The following is an 18,124-nucleotide window of genomic DNA, read 5'->3' on the forward strand; positions in this document are numbered from 1 at the left end:
AACCACTCGGCCACGGGGCCAGCCCCATGTTCTTTTATTTTATTTTTTAAAAATACTTTCATTTAGAGAAATTTCAAATATATACAAAAGTGAAGACAATAGCACAGGGAACACACCTAGATGCATTATCCCTCCCCCCTTTTATTCTGAAGTTATTAGAAATTCGGATTATGTCATGTCCACCTGTACATGCTTCATTATGCATCTCTTAATATGCACATTTTCCTATAAAACCATCATGCCATTGTCACACCTAACATTATGCATGATAATTCTTTGATATCATTTATTACTCATTCCATGTTAAAATTTCTCAAAATTATCTTTTTAAAGTTAGTTTATTTGCATCAGATCCAAAGCAGTACATACGTTTCATTTGGTTATTGAGTCCTTAAGTCTCTTTTTCCTAGAATATTCCCCCTTTTTTCAAGTCATTTACTTGTTGAAGAAATTAAGCCACTTGGGCAATAGAATGTTCTACATACTGAATTTGGCTGATTGTTGTTATTTAACCTTTTTCTCTGTCACACAAATTACTAGAAAGTGAAAATTAGATCTAGAGGCTTGATTAGATTCAGATTTTACTCTTTTGGCAAGAATTCTGCTTCCATGGGGCTTTGTACTTCACATAGCATCACCTTAGCAGGCATATATGGTCCAGTTGCTCCACTTTTAGTGATGCTAAGATTGAACAATAGCTTCAGAGAGTGGTATCCTGATCCCTCTATTGTGAAGTTCCCCCATCAATTTTTTCACCTCATGATTTCATTCATCAATAATCATTGCCTGAATACATTATTTCATTAGGGATTGTAGAAGTTTTCCTCCCCCTCCCCATCCTATCATTCCTTCTACATTTATGAGCTGGAATTCCTTTGTAAGGCAGGTTCCCTCATCAACTAGTATATGGTGACCCTGAAATACAGTTCATACAGGAAAGGCAGAGTAAGTGCTTAATACTTCCCTCTGAATAGACAATTTCAGAGTTGGTGCTTCAGTTTCTTCAAAAGGCAATCAAAGATGTTTCTTTGATTTTTTGAGCAGGGAGAGAGTTCCTTTCTTTCTTGACTATCATTGTCCATTCATGAATTTTTAAAATAGTTGCTATGTTTTAAATGGTTGCAGTAACTTTTTTTTTCTGGATGCTCAAATAAAACCTTCTTTTCATTGGGAGACCCTTCAGATTGGCTCTGGTATATACATACAGAAAAGAGAAACTATCATAAGTGAATCACAATGAATTTTCACAAACTGAACCTTCCCAAAGAATCAGCACCCAGATCAAAATGCAGAACATCCCAGAAGCTAATGTCCCATTAGTTTCTTTGAGCCTGCTTTTTGCTCAGCAGGATACCCAAAGCTCCTCTTGTTCATTTCGTATTCCAGTCTAAGAATCAGCCATTCCAAGGAGCTCTGGTTCCTTTTAGTAGAAAATGGAATTTAGAAACTACAGTCTGGCCGTGAAGGGTGCTCATTCTTGGTTATCAGTGTTTCCACACTCTTTCAGGGGACAGGGTATGAAATATGTATATTTAAGAATAAAAAATTATTAGTTCATACTGATTTTCCCAAGTAAACTTTATGCCATTTTAGTATTATTTGATGTTGTATTGTATCTCTTTTCTCTTACACTGAAAATCTTGTTTCAGAATAACATCACAAACTCATTTCCTTTGTTCTTTAAGTACATAAAATAGTTCCAAATGAATAATCTCAGCCTTACTACTACTGACTTTTCTATTTTTAGATAGAGAAAAGTGTAGAGTTGTATTTACCTACTATTACTATTATTTTTAGTCTTTCAAGATTTAGGCATGAGGTCAGAAGATGAATTTTTCCCTCAACTCCATTTTTAGTATTAATGTTGATATGTTTCTTGGCAGTGAGATTCAGACTATTAAATCTTTTGTTCACCAGATAATTTGAGTTATTTGCAGCTCATTACATCATAAGCAGGAGATGTTCTAGAAGTGACAGTGGGCTTATTGTACTCTTTAGATGGTGGATCAGTTTGTGCCGCATTGAACGCAGTTATTAGTGTCCGCTCTTCGTCATCGTGCAGGTCCAGAAACAGGAGAAGGGTAAATGCTCTAAATGAAGCAGAGAGCCTGAAAGTGCTCCAGTGGTTTTGTCTGCTTGCTTCTTTTATTTGACAAGTGGATATTTTGTGGATGCTTATCTTGGAGTGACTTTCTTTCCCTTGGTTGGGCAGATGATCAAGTGCTTTGATTTTTGGACTCATTTTGTAATATTTGACCCTGGGAGGAATATAAGTGTTTGTAGAGAATATGGGATTAGGTAGTCTCTCCCCCTTCCTTCCTTCCTTCCTTCCTGCCATCTAATCTATTCATCCTTCCTTTCTTTTTCCTACAACCAGGTAGTTCCTTGAACTTGAAGCTGAGGGCTCGGCAATGGGAGGGAAGGAGAGCTGCAACATTCCCCCTTTAGTCTTTTCAGCTTTTCACATGTCTTCCCAAAATATCTCATTCTCAAACCATCATAAGGTTGGAATCCAGCATTTGCGAGTTTTTTCAAAATAGATTTTTACATACAGAAAGATGATTAATACTTTAATTAGTCTAACCTCAAGGGTGATTTAAAATTTTTCTTTATTGACTTTTCACATCAAATGAATAATACCAGGAAATACTGTGTGCAGTGAACCAACAATGCAGATCTACTTTGAAACGTCTGGCTCTCAGAGAACGAGGATATATTGGGAGTAGCAATTCTAAACTTTGTCTCAGTGAGAAGTGATTACAAAGGTGATGGACTAACACGTAGGCTCCCCAAAACTTCACCTGTGTGTGGCTGGTGGTAAAGGTTTGAAATTTCAGAAACAATGGTGGTTTAAATAGTGTGTCTTTGATCATATGCTTTATATCACCCCAACTGTATCTAAAGTGTTCGCTCATTCATTTATTCATTCATTCATCCAGCTGTCTATCAGGCATCTATTCGATATGCTCCAGGCACTATTCTGGGTCCAGGGATTATAACGAGAAGAGCAGGAAAGATAACAGGTGAAGTCCTGGGGATAGACAATGAGCCAGTAAACAAATAATGTCACTCTTGAGTACAGTAAGTGCTGTGAAGGAAATGAAAAGGCTGTTGTCCTGGAAAGTGATGGACTAGGTGCCTATTCTGAGGTGACACAAGCTGAGAACTGAAGGGTGATTTGCTGACTAAATTTTCATGTTTAGAATACTAAATTTAAAAGTACTATACAGTTTATTTAAACAATAAGTACAAATTTGGCATTTGAATTTATTTCCAAATGTCTTTTATTTTTCAGTTACCACTATAAATTATTAAACTTTAAGATTAAAATCTCTTGTTTTGTCAGTTTCTGAGAACTGGAGGAAGTCATGGGTGGAGGATAGGTGGAAACTCTTTGTAGTATATTTATAACTTTTCTGCAAATCTGAAATTATTCCAAAATAAAGCATTTTTTAAAAGAAAAAAACTGGTGAAGAAATACCAAAATGCATACTCAGTCAAGTACAGTGTGGCAAAGATGAGGAAGCCAGACTTACATAGGGAGGGGCAGTGGGGAAAATGGTGGGTGCCAATAACTTATTACTTGAATGCTCTTGTACTCCAGACTTTTGTCCCATCGCTCGTTTTTGGACTAGACAAAATTTGCCCTGTTTAAATGCTTCATTTTACCTTCTTAAATTTCAGAAAACTAGCAAAACTTACAAGTAAAGTTAGTTTACATTTTTCCTAACTTTGAAATTTTTTTAAAAAATTCATGGATTTTGTTGAAATACTCTTGGACTACTTAGGATGTTATCCTTCAGGTGGAAATTAGCAAAGCTTTTTCACATGGGGCTTTTAATAAAACTGGCATAGATAAAAGTTTACTCTGATGAAAACAATCTTTTCTACTTTGTATCTTATTACTATTTTCCAATTTGTGTATTTCTAAACCTAAAGTGTCTACTTTCACCTGTTAGGGGAGAGAGAGAAAGCTGGAGTTGGCAAGAAGTCAGTGAATTCAGACTCTCCTTTGTAAATGCTTTGCCAACTGTACTACAGATTAACAGACCTGGAAGCTGTTTGGTAATCTACAAACTTTGAAAGTACATTTGTCCCTTGGTGTCCGTGGGGGTTCGGTTCCAGGACCCCCGCAGATGCCAAAAATCCATGGATGTTCAAGTCCCTTATATAAAATGGCATAGTATTCGCATCTAACCTACATGCACCCTCCCATATACTTTAAATCATCTCTAGATTACTTATAATACCTAATACGATGTAAATAGTTGTTATACTGTATTGTTTAGGGAATAGTGACAAGAAAAAAGCCCGTACATGTTCAGTAGGGACACAACCATTGTAGGCCTTTCCGTCTCCAGTTGGTTGAGTCCAGGGATGCAGAACTGGGGATGTGGAGGACTGACTGTACTCTCCAATATTTGGCCCCAAGAATACTTCCTCATCTTTCGTAATCTGGGTCAGGAGTCAGCACTGGGCAAATCTGGCTTGCAGTCTGGTGTTGTACATAAAGTTTTATTGGAAAAAGCCATACTTAACTTGTGTGCGTATTGTCTATGGCTGCTTTTCCACTACAATGGCAGTATTGAGTAGCTGCCACGAGATTGTATGGCTCACAAAGCCTAAAATATTTTCTGTCTGGCCCTTTACATAAAACATTTCCTGACCTCTGATCTAGTCAAAGACAGCGACTGGTTCTCTCTTTCCATTTCTGAATCTGGGATCCAAGAAATTTTGTAATCACAAGGATTAGTAGACAACAGCGTCCTGTTAGTTCACGATAGAGCTTTTTGCTTTATTTTCTTCTTTATTCATAAATGGAGATATTGGATTTGTAGTAAAAGTTTTTCATAAGCCTTCTAAAGATTTTAGAAATAATTTTGTCATATGAAGGTCGTAAATGTTAAATGTTTTAGTTATCACTTAAAATTCTTATTATAATTTTTCTTTTTAATTTCTGAGGAAAAATCTTAACAATTTCTTTGTTTTTAAGGCTTGTGCTCTATTACTTGGGAGGGCCTCTGTGTCTTATACTGTATTATTATTCCATAGAGTTGGTGTTAGGTCCGTGAAAAACAGAGCCCACTTAGCAATCCTTTAAATCTCCTGCATGGTGTGAGGCTTGTTAAAACACAGAGTTTTTGATTCACTAGTATGGACGAGCTCAAGAATTTGCATTTGGAGTAAAGTTCCCAGGTGACATGGTGGTCCTGGGAACAGCTTTCAAAACCTCTGTAACAAACAGCACTGGCATTTCCCAAGCTTGGGATTTGGGGAAAAGCAGCTTTTTTCATCCCAATTCAATATCAAATGACATTTTAAACCTTTCTTTGAATTCCTTAAACTTCTCCTTATTTTCTTTGTGACAGGACGCACTAATGACCCAGATGTCATTTTACCACTCTTACCTGGTTTCCAGTCCCAAAATTCTATTTTTATTGTTGCACTGCTCTTGCGGGGTTTTACTTTTAAAAAAAAAAGTCTCTTTACTGTTGTTTTCATTGGATTTCAGTGGGATTTCGGAGTGAAATAGATCCTGTATTCGGTCTTCCAGCTTTATCCCAATGCACATGTGAGTATTTTAGAGTAATGTTTTCTTCCTTGAGTTCCACCAAATCCCATGAGGTAGGTTGGGCACAGAAGCATCTTCCCTGCATAGAGGAAGTTATCACTCTTCAGACACAAGATCACATGATCTGCTGGAAAAGGAAGGCTCAAGCTCAAGCTTTTTGACATCCATTTCTTTGCGAATTTTAACATACCACAAATTTGATGCTCTGTCTGGACCTCAAATCTGGTTTGTCAAGCCATCAGGACTCCTATTCCTTCCCTTTATATCAATATCTCAAGTATTTTTGACACTAAAATAATCTTAATAAGTGTATTATTTGATCATCCTCTTATATTTATGTGTAGGCTGTAGTTTTAATAAGGATATGACACAAAATTCATTTAAAGACATTAACTGGTATATTAGTTTCTATTTTGTGGATTTTTGTTAAATTATGCATTTTCTTCCAAAATGCTCTTTATCTTTTGATGGAAAATTAGCAAACCTTTTACATAGGGGCTTTTAATAAAATAGTGTCATAGATCAAATCAGTCTCAAAATTGGTACTCCTGAGACGTAAGAGTCCTGAACCAGCACATGGAAGAAGTTGATGCTCTCGTGGATACACCATGTGTCCTAAGTCCATTTTCCTCCGAGAGTCGTTTGGAGGAGAGGCTCAGAAGAGAATGCATAATAATAGCGAGCATTTCACATGAATTATTGTATTTACTTCTCACAACATCATCAGGTAGATGTTATATCCCTGTTTTATAGATGAGGAAACTGAGACACAGCGAGATTAAATAAATTGCCTGAGGTTTCATAGCTAGGAAATAACACAGTTGGGATTGGTTTCAAACCCAAGCAATCCATGGGATTTTTTTAGTATAAGAACGAAAGGAAAAAACACCACAGGATGAATGCAGTGGTGTACCGGTAAATGTTTAAAAATCAGCTCTCACACGCACAGAAATGCTGACTTGCATGGCATACGTACACCCACCATGGCTGATTTCAAGTTCCCAAGAGGATGTCTCTGAAGGCTGAGCTGGAGAGCGATGCGTGCAGTTGGCTCTTGAGCCGGTATGAGCTGGCCGCAGCTTCCCTCTAGAGTGTGCGAAGGTTACCACATCCCAGTGAAACGAGGTCACAAGGCTGAAGAACCTGGGGCTGGGCAGTAGATCCTCAGTTTCTGTCAGCTGTTCTTTCCCTTTTGTAACAGTGAATAAGCGATAATTGAAACCAACAATTATGCTGAATGTCCAGCGCAAGTAAATTACGGGTGCCCTGATATGTGGGTAAAGGTCTGCATAAACACTGCTATTCTAGAGGGATGACAGTTTTAAAAAATTCTACTTAAGGTCTCTGACCATGAAATGTCTGTGATTAGGTAGATAATGGCTAGTCGATTAGGTAGGTGGGTGGCAGTTGCAGTAATTCTATGCAGCCAGGCTAACCCGTCAGTGGTGTTTTGAAAGAATTATGCTGCTGCCTCTCTTTCTATTCCTAATGTGCAGTGTGGCACCAGCGAGAACAGAACCTACTAATGCCCCAGGCCCCTGGAGTACCATTAGCAGCCTGGTGGGGCTTTTTTTAGGACAGCCAAGAGATTTTCCCTTGGGAATGTTGAAGTTGGTATAGTCTTTCTATCTAATAGGTTAGGAAAGATTTTATAAAGAAGATGAAACTTGAGCACAAAATAATGTAAAATTAATGCTTACATTTTATAAAAGTCATTATAGCTGATAATCAGGAACTTTTTTTATTGTTGTAAAATATACATAAAATTTACCATTTTAACCATTTTTAAGTGTGCTGTTGAGCAGCATTAAATACATTTATGTTGGTCTGTAACCATCACCACTGCTGTGGTCTGAATGTCTGTGTCCTCCCAAAATTCATATGTTGAAATCCTAACCCCCGAGGTGATGGTATTTGGAGGTGGGGCCTTTGGGAGGGGATTAAGTCATGAGGGTGGAGCCCTCATGAATTGAATTAGTGCCTTTATAAAAGATACTCCAGAAAGATCCCTTGCCCTCTTCCACAATGTGAGGACACAGCAATCAGATGGCCATCTATGAACTAAGAAGAGAGTCCTTACCAGGCACTGAATCTGCCGATGCCATGATCCCGGACTTCCCTACCTCCAGAACTGGGAGAAATAAGTGTTTGTTGTTTATAAGCCACCATTTGGTAGTATTTTGTTATAGCAGCCCAAATGGAGTAAGACAACCTCCTTCCATCTCCAGAACTTTTTCATCTTCCAAATGGAAACTCTGTACCCATTAAACACTAGCTCCCCATTCTGCCTCCCCGCAGACCCTGGCAACCACCTTCTACTTTCCACCTCTAAAAATTTGACTACTCTAGGTACTTATATAAATAGAAGCATACCAAATTTCTCCCTTTGTGGCTGGCTTATTTCTTAGCCCAGTGTCTTTAAAGTTCATCCATGGTGTACTATGTTTCAGAATTTCCATTCTTTTTAAGGCTGAATAATATTTCATTGTGTGAATATACCACATTTTGTTTATCCATTCATCTGTTGATGGACACTTGGGTTGCTTCCACCTTTTGGCTATTATAAATAATACTGCTATGAATATGGGTGTACAAATATCTGTTCCAGTCCCTGTTTCAGTTCTTTTGGGTCTATACCCAGAACTGGAATTGCTGGATCATATCATAATTTTGTTTTTAGTTTTTTTAAGGAACTGCCATACTATTTTCAATAGCAATTCCACCATTTTACATTCCCACCAGCAAAACACCAGGGTTGATTCAGGAACATTTTTAACCTAAGCCGTTTTGTTCTGCTTTAGCCACCTTTTCAGCATACCTCCACTCAGTACAGAAACTGTTGTTTTCACAGGAAATTCCTCTGGAGAACAGGACATGTGCTGCTCCTCAAGTCACTTGATGCCTCAGTAAGAGTTTACATGCTCTCAACATGGATTTATGAATCGTTAAGGTCACCAAGAGGCAAAATCTTTTGATATTTCCTGTTTTTGCCAAAAAGTCTTTGCACTCTGCTGACAATCAGTACCTATTAGCAGGCATGAACGACATTTCCCAATATTATTTTTGCTGTTAAAATGTGAATTATGGTGCTACCAAAGCTTCTTTTTCAAAGCATATTAGCAAGGGTCAGAAACCAAATGATGAATGAAAAAGTGGCTGACAAATCTTAGAAAATTAGCACTGGTAAAATTATCGAGTGATGGAATCAAAATAGACTTGTCACAAGTGTCCATGCCATATGCTCCCATCAAAATCACATGTCCTGTGATCTCATTATATTAAGTATGTTGTACAGCTTTTGTGCCCATGGATTTTTTTAAACCTGTACTGATAACAATCATTTTAGAAATAAAAACTCGCAAGGATGCCTTTTGATAATGTGATGAAAGCTATTGAATATCTCCTTAGGGAAATAACATGCATGTTTATCCACAACTTTTCATATCATTTCAGGAGTTTAAAGAATGAGCCAAACCCCTCGTGAGCCCTAGGTTAAGAACCTTATAAATTGTACTGTATGCTGTCAGTAATGTACCATACTCTAACAAACTTGATTTGTTGTTTAGTTTATTCATTGATTTATCAGTAAATCAAGGGTAAAGAGTAGTGAAAGACTTTGTTGCATGGGCTTTGATGTCAAATAGAGTTAATAAACTTCCTAAGCCCTGTTTTCCTTGTCTGTACACTGTCAATAACAAGAGAGTCATTGAGAATGGATGGAAAGTGCTTGGCATCTGGGACTGGCACATAGAAAGGGCCTGCTATTTTTTTTTTTAAGATTTTATTTTTCTTTTTCTCCCCAAAGCCCCCCCATACATAGTTCTGTATTCTTAGTTGTGGATCCTTCTAGTTGTGGCATGTGGGATGCTGCCTCAGCTTGGCCTAATGAACAGTGCCATGTCTGCTCCCAGGATTCGATCTGGCGAAACCCTGGGCCGCCAAAGCGGAGCGCAGGAACTTAACCACTCGGCCATGGGGCCGGCCCCAAGGCCTACTATTTTTATTGAGATATTTTTTCTCTAACATGATAGAGAAAGCTAAACGGGAGGTGGCGGTCCTTTTAGGGACTCTGACCTCAAATGCTATGTTTGATGTGCTTTTCACTTGATTTTTTCAAAAACCATTTATGTTTTGTTAATTATAAAGTTAGCAGATGTCCAGAGAAGAAGGATTGCTTGGGGAAACATGTAAGAGGTATTTTGGTTGTTCAGGATAAGGAAGTATTCCCTAATCTCTCTCTGACAACAATTTTTTGAAGACTCGGTTCTGAGAACAATTGAATGCATAATGCCCAAGAGCCAACAAAACCTAAAACAGAAGGAAAGAGCTGGGCCATGTTCCTGGCATATAAGTGTCATACCACATACTAAATTAAAGTGAGATGGGAAAGAATATATAATTATTAAATCTAGGGGCCTATGTCCCAATTAGAGAATACATCAGCTCAAATTACAGTTTTTGAATAAAGACATCATCACATGACAATTTAACAGAGATTAGTGTGATATTAGAAAATGCCTGATTTAAGCTGACTTTCAGGGAAACTTCCATATGAAAAGTTATGGATAAATAAGTAGAACAATTAATTCTTAAGTCATTGAAGAAAATTTAGCCTGGTTCAAAAAACTAGAGGCAGTGTGACCTAAGGGAAGCTTTGCTATTCAAGACTTTTGAAATATCAATGAAATATCAATGAAATATCAATGAAATATCAATGTATAAAGTAAAGTGAGGGACCCTTTCTCCTTCTTGAGTCGAATCAGGCCTTTGGCCTAGTTTTATGTGATTTGCACAGCAGGAAGTGATTTCCCCACATATCATTTGAATTGTAGAAATACATAATTACACTGTCTTTTTACTGTAAGTTTAAAGGCAGCAAGACTTGGATGTTACCCAATGGTTTAGGAAACCCATATCTTTCTTCTTTAATGTTCTCTTTTTAAATCCGTGTAGCTGAGAGTGTGCATGGGGCTCCACATTTCTCTGGCATTGGTCGAGCGTCTCTGTGTTCAGTGAGATGTGTGTGAGAGAGGCAGCAGACAGAGAATGTGTGTCTACCTTCCTTTGTCTCTGGACACCCCCTTCTGTGATTCTCCACTTTAAATAGACATAAAATAAAACATTTTACTATGTTTTATTTACATTTAATCATAGAGTTATGTCTCTAAAAACAGCTTTTAAAAGTTGAATCATATGCTTTATCTCAAAAGAAAAAATATTTTTCAAAATGGAAATAGCTTTATTGCGTTTTCTGGAATTAATATATATCTGGTATAAAAAAAGAACAAATATTTAAAATTTGGGAAAAAAAATCACCTCAGATTTCACCACCTAAATTGTTGATATTTCTGCCATAATTTATTTCACCAGTTTTAGGAATCTTGAATTGTTTTTGTCATCACTTCAATTGATATATATATATATATATATATATATATATATATATATAATTGGTATCTTTCTCTCTATATATCTTATATATCTTATATAGATAGATAGATTTATATATATATATATAAGAGGGGAGGGGGAGGGAGAAAGGGTGAGTAGGCACCTGTGTGTGGTGATGGACTGTAATTAGTCTTTGGGTGGTGAACATGATGTAATCTACACAGAAATTGAAATATAATGATGTACACTCGAAATTTATATAATATTATAAACAATTATATAATGTTATATAATTATATAATGTATATATAAATTACATAATGTTATAAACCAATGTTACTGCAATAAAAAAAATAAGTGTGCGGTAAAGGATCTAACTTTTATTTTTATTTTTTGAAGTTGTTAAATAATGCCTCCTTTTCTTACTGATATATACATATATTTGTTTTTTAAGACTTTTTTTTTAGAGCAGTTTTAGGTTCACAGCAAAATCGAGCAGAAAGAGTCCCACATACCACTGCCCCCACACAGCCATAACCTCCCCCACTATCAACATCCCACACTAGAGTGGTACATTTGTTACAATCGATGAACCTACGTTGACACATCCTTATCACCCAAAGTCCATAGTTTACATTAGGGTTCACTCTAGGTGTTGTACATTTTATGACAAATGGATAATGACATGTATCCATCGTTATAGTATCATACAGAGTAGATTCACTGCCCTAAAAATCCTCTGTGCTCCACCTCGTCATCGCTGCCCCCACTCCAACCCCTGGCAACCACTGATTTTTTTCTGTCTCCATAGTTTTGCCTTTTCCAAAATGTTGTATAATTGGAATTATGCAGTATGTAACCTTTTCAGATTGACTTCCTTCACTTTAAAAATTATATAGATAAATAGATATCTAGATAGATAGATAAATATACATATATATAAATTTTGTAACCAGCTACTTTACTGAAAGATTTTTTTTCTGGTTCATTTCTATTTGATTCTTATGTGCATTTCAGATGGAATATTATATTATTCATTGGTGAGCACTCTCAGAACAATATTAATAGGGCGAAAGCTAGCATCATTTTGTTGCTGATGTTAATGGAAATGGCACTGACTCACCATTAGGCCTGATGCTGGATTGATTTATGTGTGTGTGTGTGTGTGTGTGTGTGTATGTTTATGTGTTTGTCTATTTTCAAATATTCCACGATATCATTTTTATTTTTCTTTAGCTCAAGTAATTTAGGAGAGTGTATTTTCAAAAATCTTCAAGGTTTAACCCCTACTTGCTTCCACTTTTTCATTCAGATTTAATTTATTGAATTGCTTCAGAGGATGTGATCTAAATTCAGCAATTTCACTAGGATCTATCTTATTTTGATTTGCTTCTTACTAATTTTGTGAGATAAAAATTTTTATTTTTATTTGCCAGATAAAGATAGTTATTGATAAAAGATTTTATTTTCCAAATTGAAGTCTTCCTTATGTTCAGGGATATTTTCAATATTATTTATTTTCTTTTTTAGTCATTGTCTTCGGGGCCATTAGTATCTAGAGATTCAGGTTCCATTTTCTGTTAACTTTTCCTTGCCCTTTTTTCTGGTTGCGAGATGATTTCCTCAATATTACCTTTTTTTTTTTTTTTAAGGATTGGCACCTGGGCTAACAACTGATGCCAGTCTTCTTTTTTTTTTCCTGCTTTATCTCCCCAAACCCACCCCCCCCCCCCCCCCCGCCGTACACATTTGTATATCTTAGTTGCAGGTCCTTCTAGTTGTGGGATGTAGGACGCCGCCTCAACGTAGCCTGACAAGTGGGGTGCCATGTCCACGCCCAGGATCCGAACCCTGGGCCGCTGCAGTGGAGCGCGCAAACTTAACCACTTGGCCACGGAACCGGCCCCTCAATATTACCTTTTTAATCTACGTACTGACTAGATTTTTTCTGCAGAATCATTTTGTGCTTCATTAATATCATTTTAATTCCTGCGTTTAAATTCTAGTGTCCTTATTTGTTTCCTCAGTTTCTTACCCATGTCAGTTCCCATTGCATCTGAGCCTGTCTTATCTCTTATTCAGATTCCAGTTTTTAAAAAAAACTTTGTTGATGTGTAAAGCACCTGGGCTCTAAAGGCACCTCTCTCTTTTGCTAGTATTGGCACTCCAAATAAGCCCTCTGTATCTCTTGCACACAATTTTCTCTCCTTTGGTGGGAATAATTTTTTATAGTGTTTGAAATACACACACACACATATTTTTTCTACTTTTCTTTGTGTGAGATCTGCTCTTTGTCAGAAGATTATTTGTGCCAATTATCCTTGGCTCCCTTCATGTTTACTTGGTTAGCATTCAAATCCTCCTCTTAAAATTCCCCCTGGAGGGCTGGATGATGTAGGATGTAGGTTTGTCTTATTCATACTTAGTAAAGAGCCTTAGGAGAGTGGGGAGGGGTTAGATCTCGGTCACTCAAAATCAGAGAACTTGTTTCTATGCATACTTTTTTCCTCACTTTTGTAAATGGCTGCACCAGAAGCCAGTTTGGGGAATGGAGGCTATATTTTGGGGGTATGCTGTAACATAGCTGTGATGCTCTTCAGAAGGCAAGACTGAAGGATTGTAAATGGGATTGTATTCTTGACTTCTCTTTCTGTTAGCTTGTTATTAGAGTATAGAAATGCAACAGATTTTTGTAAGTTGATTTTGTACCCTGCAACTTTGCTGTAGTTGTTGATTATTTCTAACAGTTTTCTGATGGATTCTTTAGGGTTTTCTATATATAAAATCATGTCATGTGCAAACAGAATTTCACTTCTTCCTTGCCAATTTGGATAACTTTTATTTCTTTTTCTTGTCTAATTGCTGTGGCCAAAACCTCCAGTACTATGGCAATAGTGAGCACCCTTGTCTTGTTCCTGTTCTCAGAGGAATGGCTTTCAGTTTTTCACCATAAGTATGATGTTAGCTGTGGGTTTGTCACCCATTGCCTTTATTATGTTGAGGTATTTTCTTTCTATATCCATTTTATTGAGAGTTTTTATCATAAATGGATGTTGGATCTTGTCAGTGCTTTCTCGGCATCTATTGAGATGATCACGTCATTTTTATTCCTCATTTTGTCAACGTGGTGTATCACATTGATTGATTTGGGGGTGTTTAACCATCCCTGCGTCCGAGGTATAAGTCCCACTTCATCATGCTGTATGATCCTTTTAATGTATTGCAGTATTCAGTTTGCCAATATTTTGTCGAGGGTTTTTGCATCTATGTTCATGAGTGATATTGGCCTATAATTTTCCTTCTTTTTGTTGTTCTTGTCTGGTTTTGGTATAAGGGTGATGTTGCCCTCATGGAATGAATTAGAAAATGTTCCACCTTCTTCAGTTTTTTGGAATAGTTTGAGGAGGATAGGTATTAAATCTTCCTTGAATGTTTGGTAGAATTCTCCAGAGAAGTCATCTGGTCCTGGACTTTTCTTTTCTGGGAGGTTTTTGATTACTGTTTCAATCTCTTTACTTGTGATTGGTCTATTCAGATTCTCTATTTCTCTTTGATTCAGTTATGGGAGGTTGTATGAGTCTAAGAATTTATCCATTTCTTCTAGATGGTCAGATTTGTTGGCATATAGTTTTTCATAATATTCTCTTATAATCCTTTGTATTTTTGTGGTATCCATTGTAATTTCTCCTTTTTAATTTTATTTATTTGACCCTTCTGTCTTTTATTCTCCTTCTTTGGTTGAAGCAGAACCAAAATGTTAAACATGCTTATTTCTAGGTGGTGAAACTAGAGTCAATTTGAATATTTTCATGTGCACCTTTAATCTTTCCCTGTGGTAAACATAGTAGATTATATTATTGTGCCCAAGTATTTACTGCTTCTCCCTCTGGGAGGATTATACTTTCATGCATCATTGACCTCACTTTGGCCATGTGACTTGCTTTGGCCAATAAAATGTGAGTGAAAGTGACATTTGCCACCTGTAAGCAAAAGCTGAAGAGCTATCTCATGGTTCTGCCCTGACTCTTTTTCTCCTTCCCATGGAGGTTGCTCCTTCAGCTTGGAATGAAGAGGATACAGCGTAGGGCTGCAACTGACATCTAAAGGACATGTAAATAGTGAGAATAAACCTGTCTTGGAAGCCCTTGAGATTTGGGGGTTGTTTTGTTACCACATCACAGCTTAGCCCAGGCTAAGTAGTCCCCAGTTTCACGTATTTTTCTGAACACGTACAATTTTTGATGTCTATGAACAGCAAGTTCTAGAAGTCTTCCCTACCATATTTGCTTTAGTTAAGTCCCTGGATCTTTATCTGAATTTTATGTCCCTCAATGTAAATGCAAATGTTGCAGCACTCAGAAACAATTGTAGTGATCTGCTGATACAATGGAGGAATGAGACAGGAAAATTAGATGTTTGGCTCTCATATTGCTGTTGTTTTCAGCCACAGCACTTTTATCATTGATAATAGGAATTATGTTGGTGTTGTCTTTAGAATCTATGGTCTTTCTTTGGTTTAGAATTTTGTTTAGGCAATTTCTGAAAATGTGCTTTGATAGAGATGAAATAAGTATTTTTTATGTCACAGCAATTCTTACACTCCAGGAATAAAGAATAAGTAGGTACAACCTACTTAGAGAGTTTAGACTTACCTTTGTCATGCATTTTGAAATAGAGCAGGTGATTAGACATTTGATTGATAATCAGGTTGGAATGATCTTTAAAGGTCATCTTATTCAACCTTAGATTAGGTACTTGAAACCCTGTTAAAAAAAATCAAAAGTCAATAGAAACAACAGCAATAACCTCAAAAACAATTCTCAGAATGAATTAAATTCTTACTCACCTTTTCTTCATTCTTGATATGATTCTAGATATTCATAATTGTAATTCAACCAAAATGTTGCCCTTTGATCATAGACAAATTACCCTGAAAATGTCGTGTTAGATTAAAACAAAAACCAAGGTGTTGGCTTTGGTGTTAATAGGGAAGGAGTAGTTAGATGCAGTTAAGAAAAAAAAAAAAGTCCAATAGAGGAAATGCTGGCCCTTATGTAGCTTGGATTGAATTTACTTCCAAATGGATAAGAGCTTAATGAGTTTGGTTGTCTCAGCCTCATCCCTTGGGGGCACTTGAGCACATCACAGAACCTCCATACTTTTAGCTCTAGTGTCAACATCTACCTCTAAAACGTTTTGGACTAGAAAGCAAAGTACTTCAAATCAAGGATCTGAGCAGTGTTCTTGCTTCTGTTTGCTGGCACCGGAGCTTGGCTTGAGAAATTTTACTCACACTTATTAGACAACCTTCATAAACAGTAGGATTAGATGATTATCTGTCAAGTGTCGGTTTCTTACTGCCTTTTGCCGAGATGAACTGAAACCTGCTCCAGAGCCAAGGAAAGAGCTCTGGAGCTCTTTCTATTTCTGTTAGCCCCAAGTCAAGTTTTGTTTCAAGAGAAATTTCACCTTCCACTTTTGGGGATAAGTAGCTTTTATTTTTCCTGTGGTGACAGTGAAGTTGAATCTTAAGAAAGCATTACGAGTTCTATTCACTGGAAAGTCCAGTTTTCCCAATTTATGATAATTTGCCTTTTAATTATCAGAATTGTTCTTTCAAATAGTCTCTATAACCAAGTGACCATTAAAATCCTAATTAACACATTCAGGGACACATAATCCATTATCATAATGTGGCAGATTTAAAAAGTATAACTATTTATAGCATAAAATTTAATTTACTTGAACCTGCAGAGTTTACGTGATCTATACGTAAATCACTTGATACCTTTGTATCACTAACATAATCTATTAAACATGCGTCTCCAGTCTAAATTTCTCTGAGCCCCAGACCTACTTTTCCAAGTGTCTGTTGCCATTTGAATGCCTCAGTTGTACCTGAAACTCAACCTGTCTGAAACCATACTCACGACCCTCTGTCAGTCCTGGCTTTCCTTTGGCCAGCCTGCGCTGACCTGGGAGTCCTCGTCCGCCCTGTCTTTTCCTCCTCCCCCATATCCAGTCATGGCTTACAGGACTTGGCGTTGAGTTTCATGCCACCACTCCAGTCTGTCATCTCTCACCTCCTGATTGGGCCTCCCTCTTCTTTATTCCCAATTTGGTTCTCCTCATGGTGGCCAAAGGATCTTTTTACACACATGTATGTGTTTATACCACACCCCTTTAGGGCTTCTTCTGCTTATGATAAAAATCAAAATGCTGAACCTGGCCGACAGGGCCCTGCAGGGCCTGGCTTCTGCTTTCCTATGACCTTCATGTCACTGTCGCTCTGTGCTCTAATCATATAGGCCAGCACTAATTCCTAGATCATGCCATGCTGGACACCCAGACACCTGGTTAACTCCTACTCATCCTTCAGATCTCAGCTCACACCCCCCTGCTCAGGGATACCTCTGACTTCCAGACCCAGTTGGTTCTCCCTTGCCATGTGTCCTCATAATACCCCAGGTACCTTCATCCTGTTTTGATTATTTGATTGACTGTCTCTCCGCCTGGACTGAAGTTCAGGTCTCATTTTTCTTTGGCCTAAAGATTGGTATCTGATCGTGGCCAGCAGCTTTCTCTTTCAACTGGGGTGCTAAAGTACTTACCCAAGTGTTGTGCGCTTCCTTCAAGCAATATTATCATTAAGATAGGGGCTGGAATTTAGCCTTCCATCTTCTTAGAAGAGGATAAAGTTCACTTGATTGGTCAGTCTTTTTGGTCACAGATTGTTGTGTGAACTTTTCATCTTACTCTCTCGTGGTTACCTTTAAAAAGTTTTTTTATAGCAACCCATGGTGCCAGTTGAATGGTTTTTCTCTTTTAGGCACAAGGTTTTAGCCCTGGTTCTTACAGTGCAGACTTTCTTATGAATCCAAGTGAAAAATGAAGGGGCTCTTGGCTGTGGAGAGGTGAAGCAACTCCAAGCATTGCCCCAGTTCCAAAACATACCCGTCAATTTGTAGATGCTTGATAGCCTGTTGGTCGTTGAGTTGAGAGTCATGTGTAGGTGTGCTGTGGTCTTGAGGTGCAATAACCGTGGATGTGTGTATTCCTTGATCTTTCCTAAATGCTGGATCACATGATGCACAAAATGCATGGACGCTTTTACGTTTTCTGTCTGACTTTTGTGTTGGATTTAACCATCACATACATGAC

General features: G+C 37.4%; 1 protein-coding gene across 16 annotated transcripts in view; it reads left to right on the forward strand.

Moving 5' to 3' along the window:
* OSBPL6 (oxysterol binding protein like 6) overlaps positions 1 to 18,124 on the forward strand; it is a 198,813-nt gene that overhangs the window by 96,706 nt on the left and 83,983 nt on the right. The gene's annotated exons all lie outside the window — the stretch shown is intronic.

This window comes from Equus asinus, chromosome 4, assembly GCF_041296235.1.
Source record: "Equus asinus isolate D_3611 breed Donkey chromosome 4, EquAss-T2T_v2, whole genome shotgun sequence".
Lineage (NCBI taxonomy): Eukaryota > Metazoa > Chordata > Mammalia > Perissodactyla > Equidae > Equus > Equus asinus.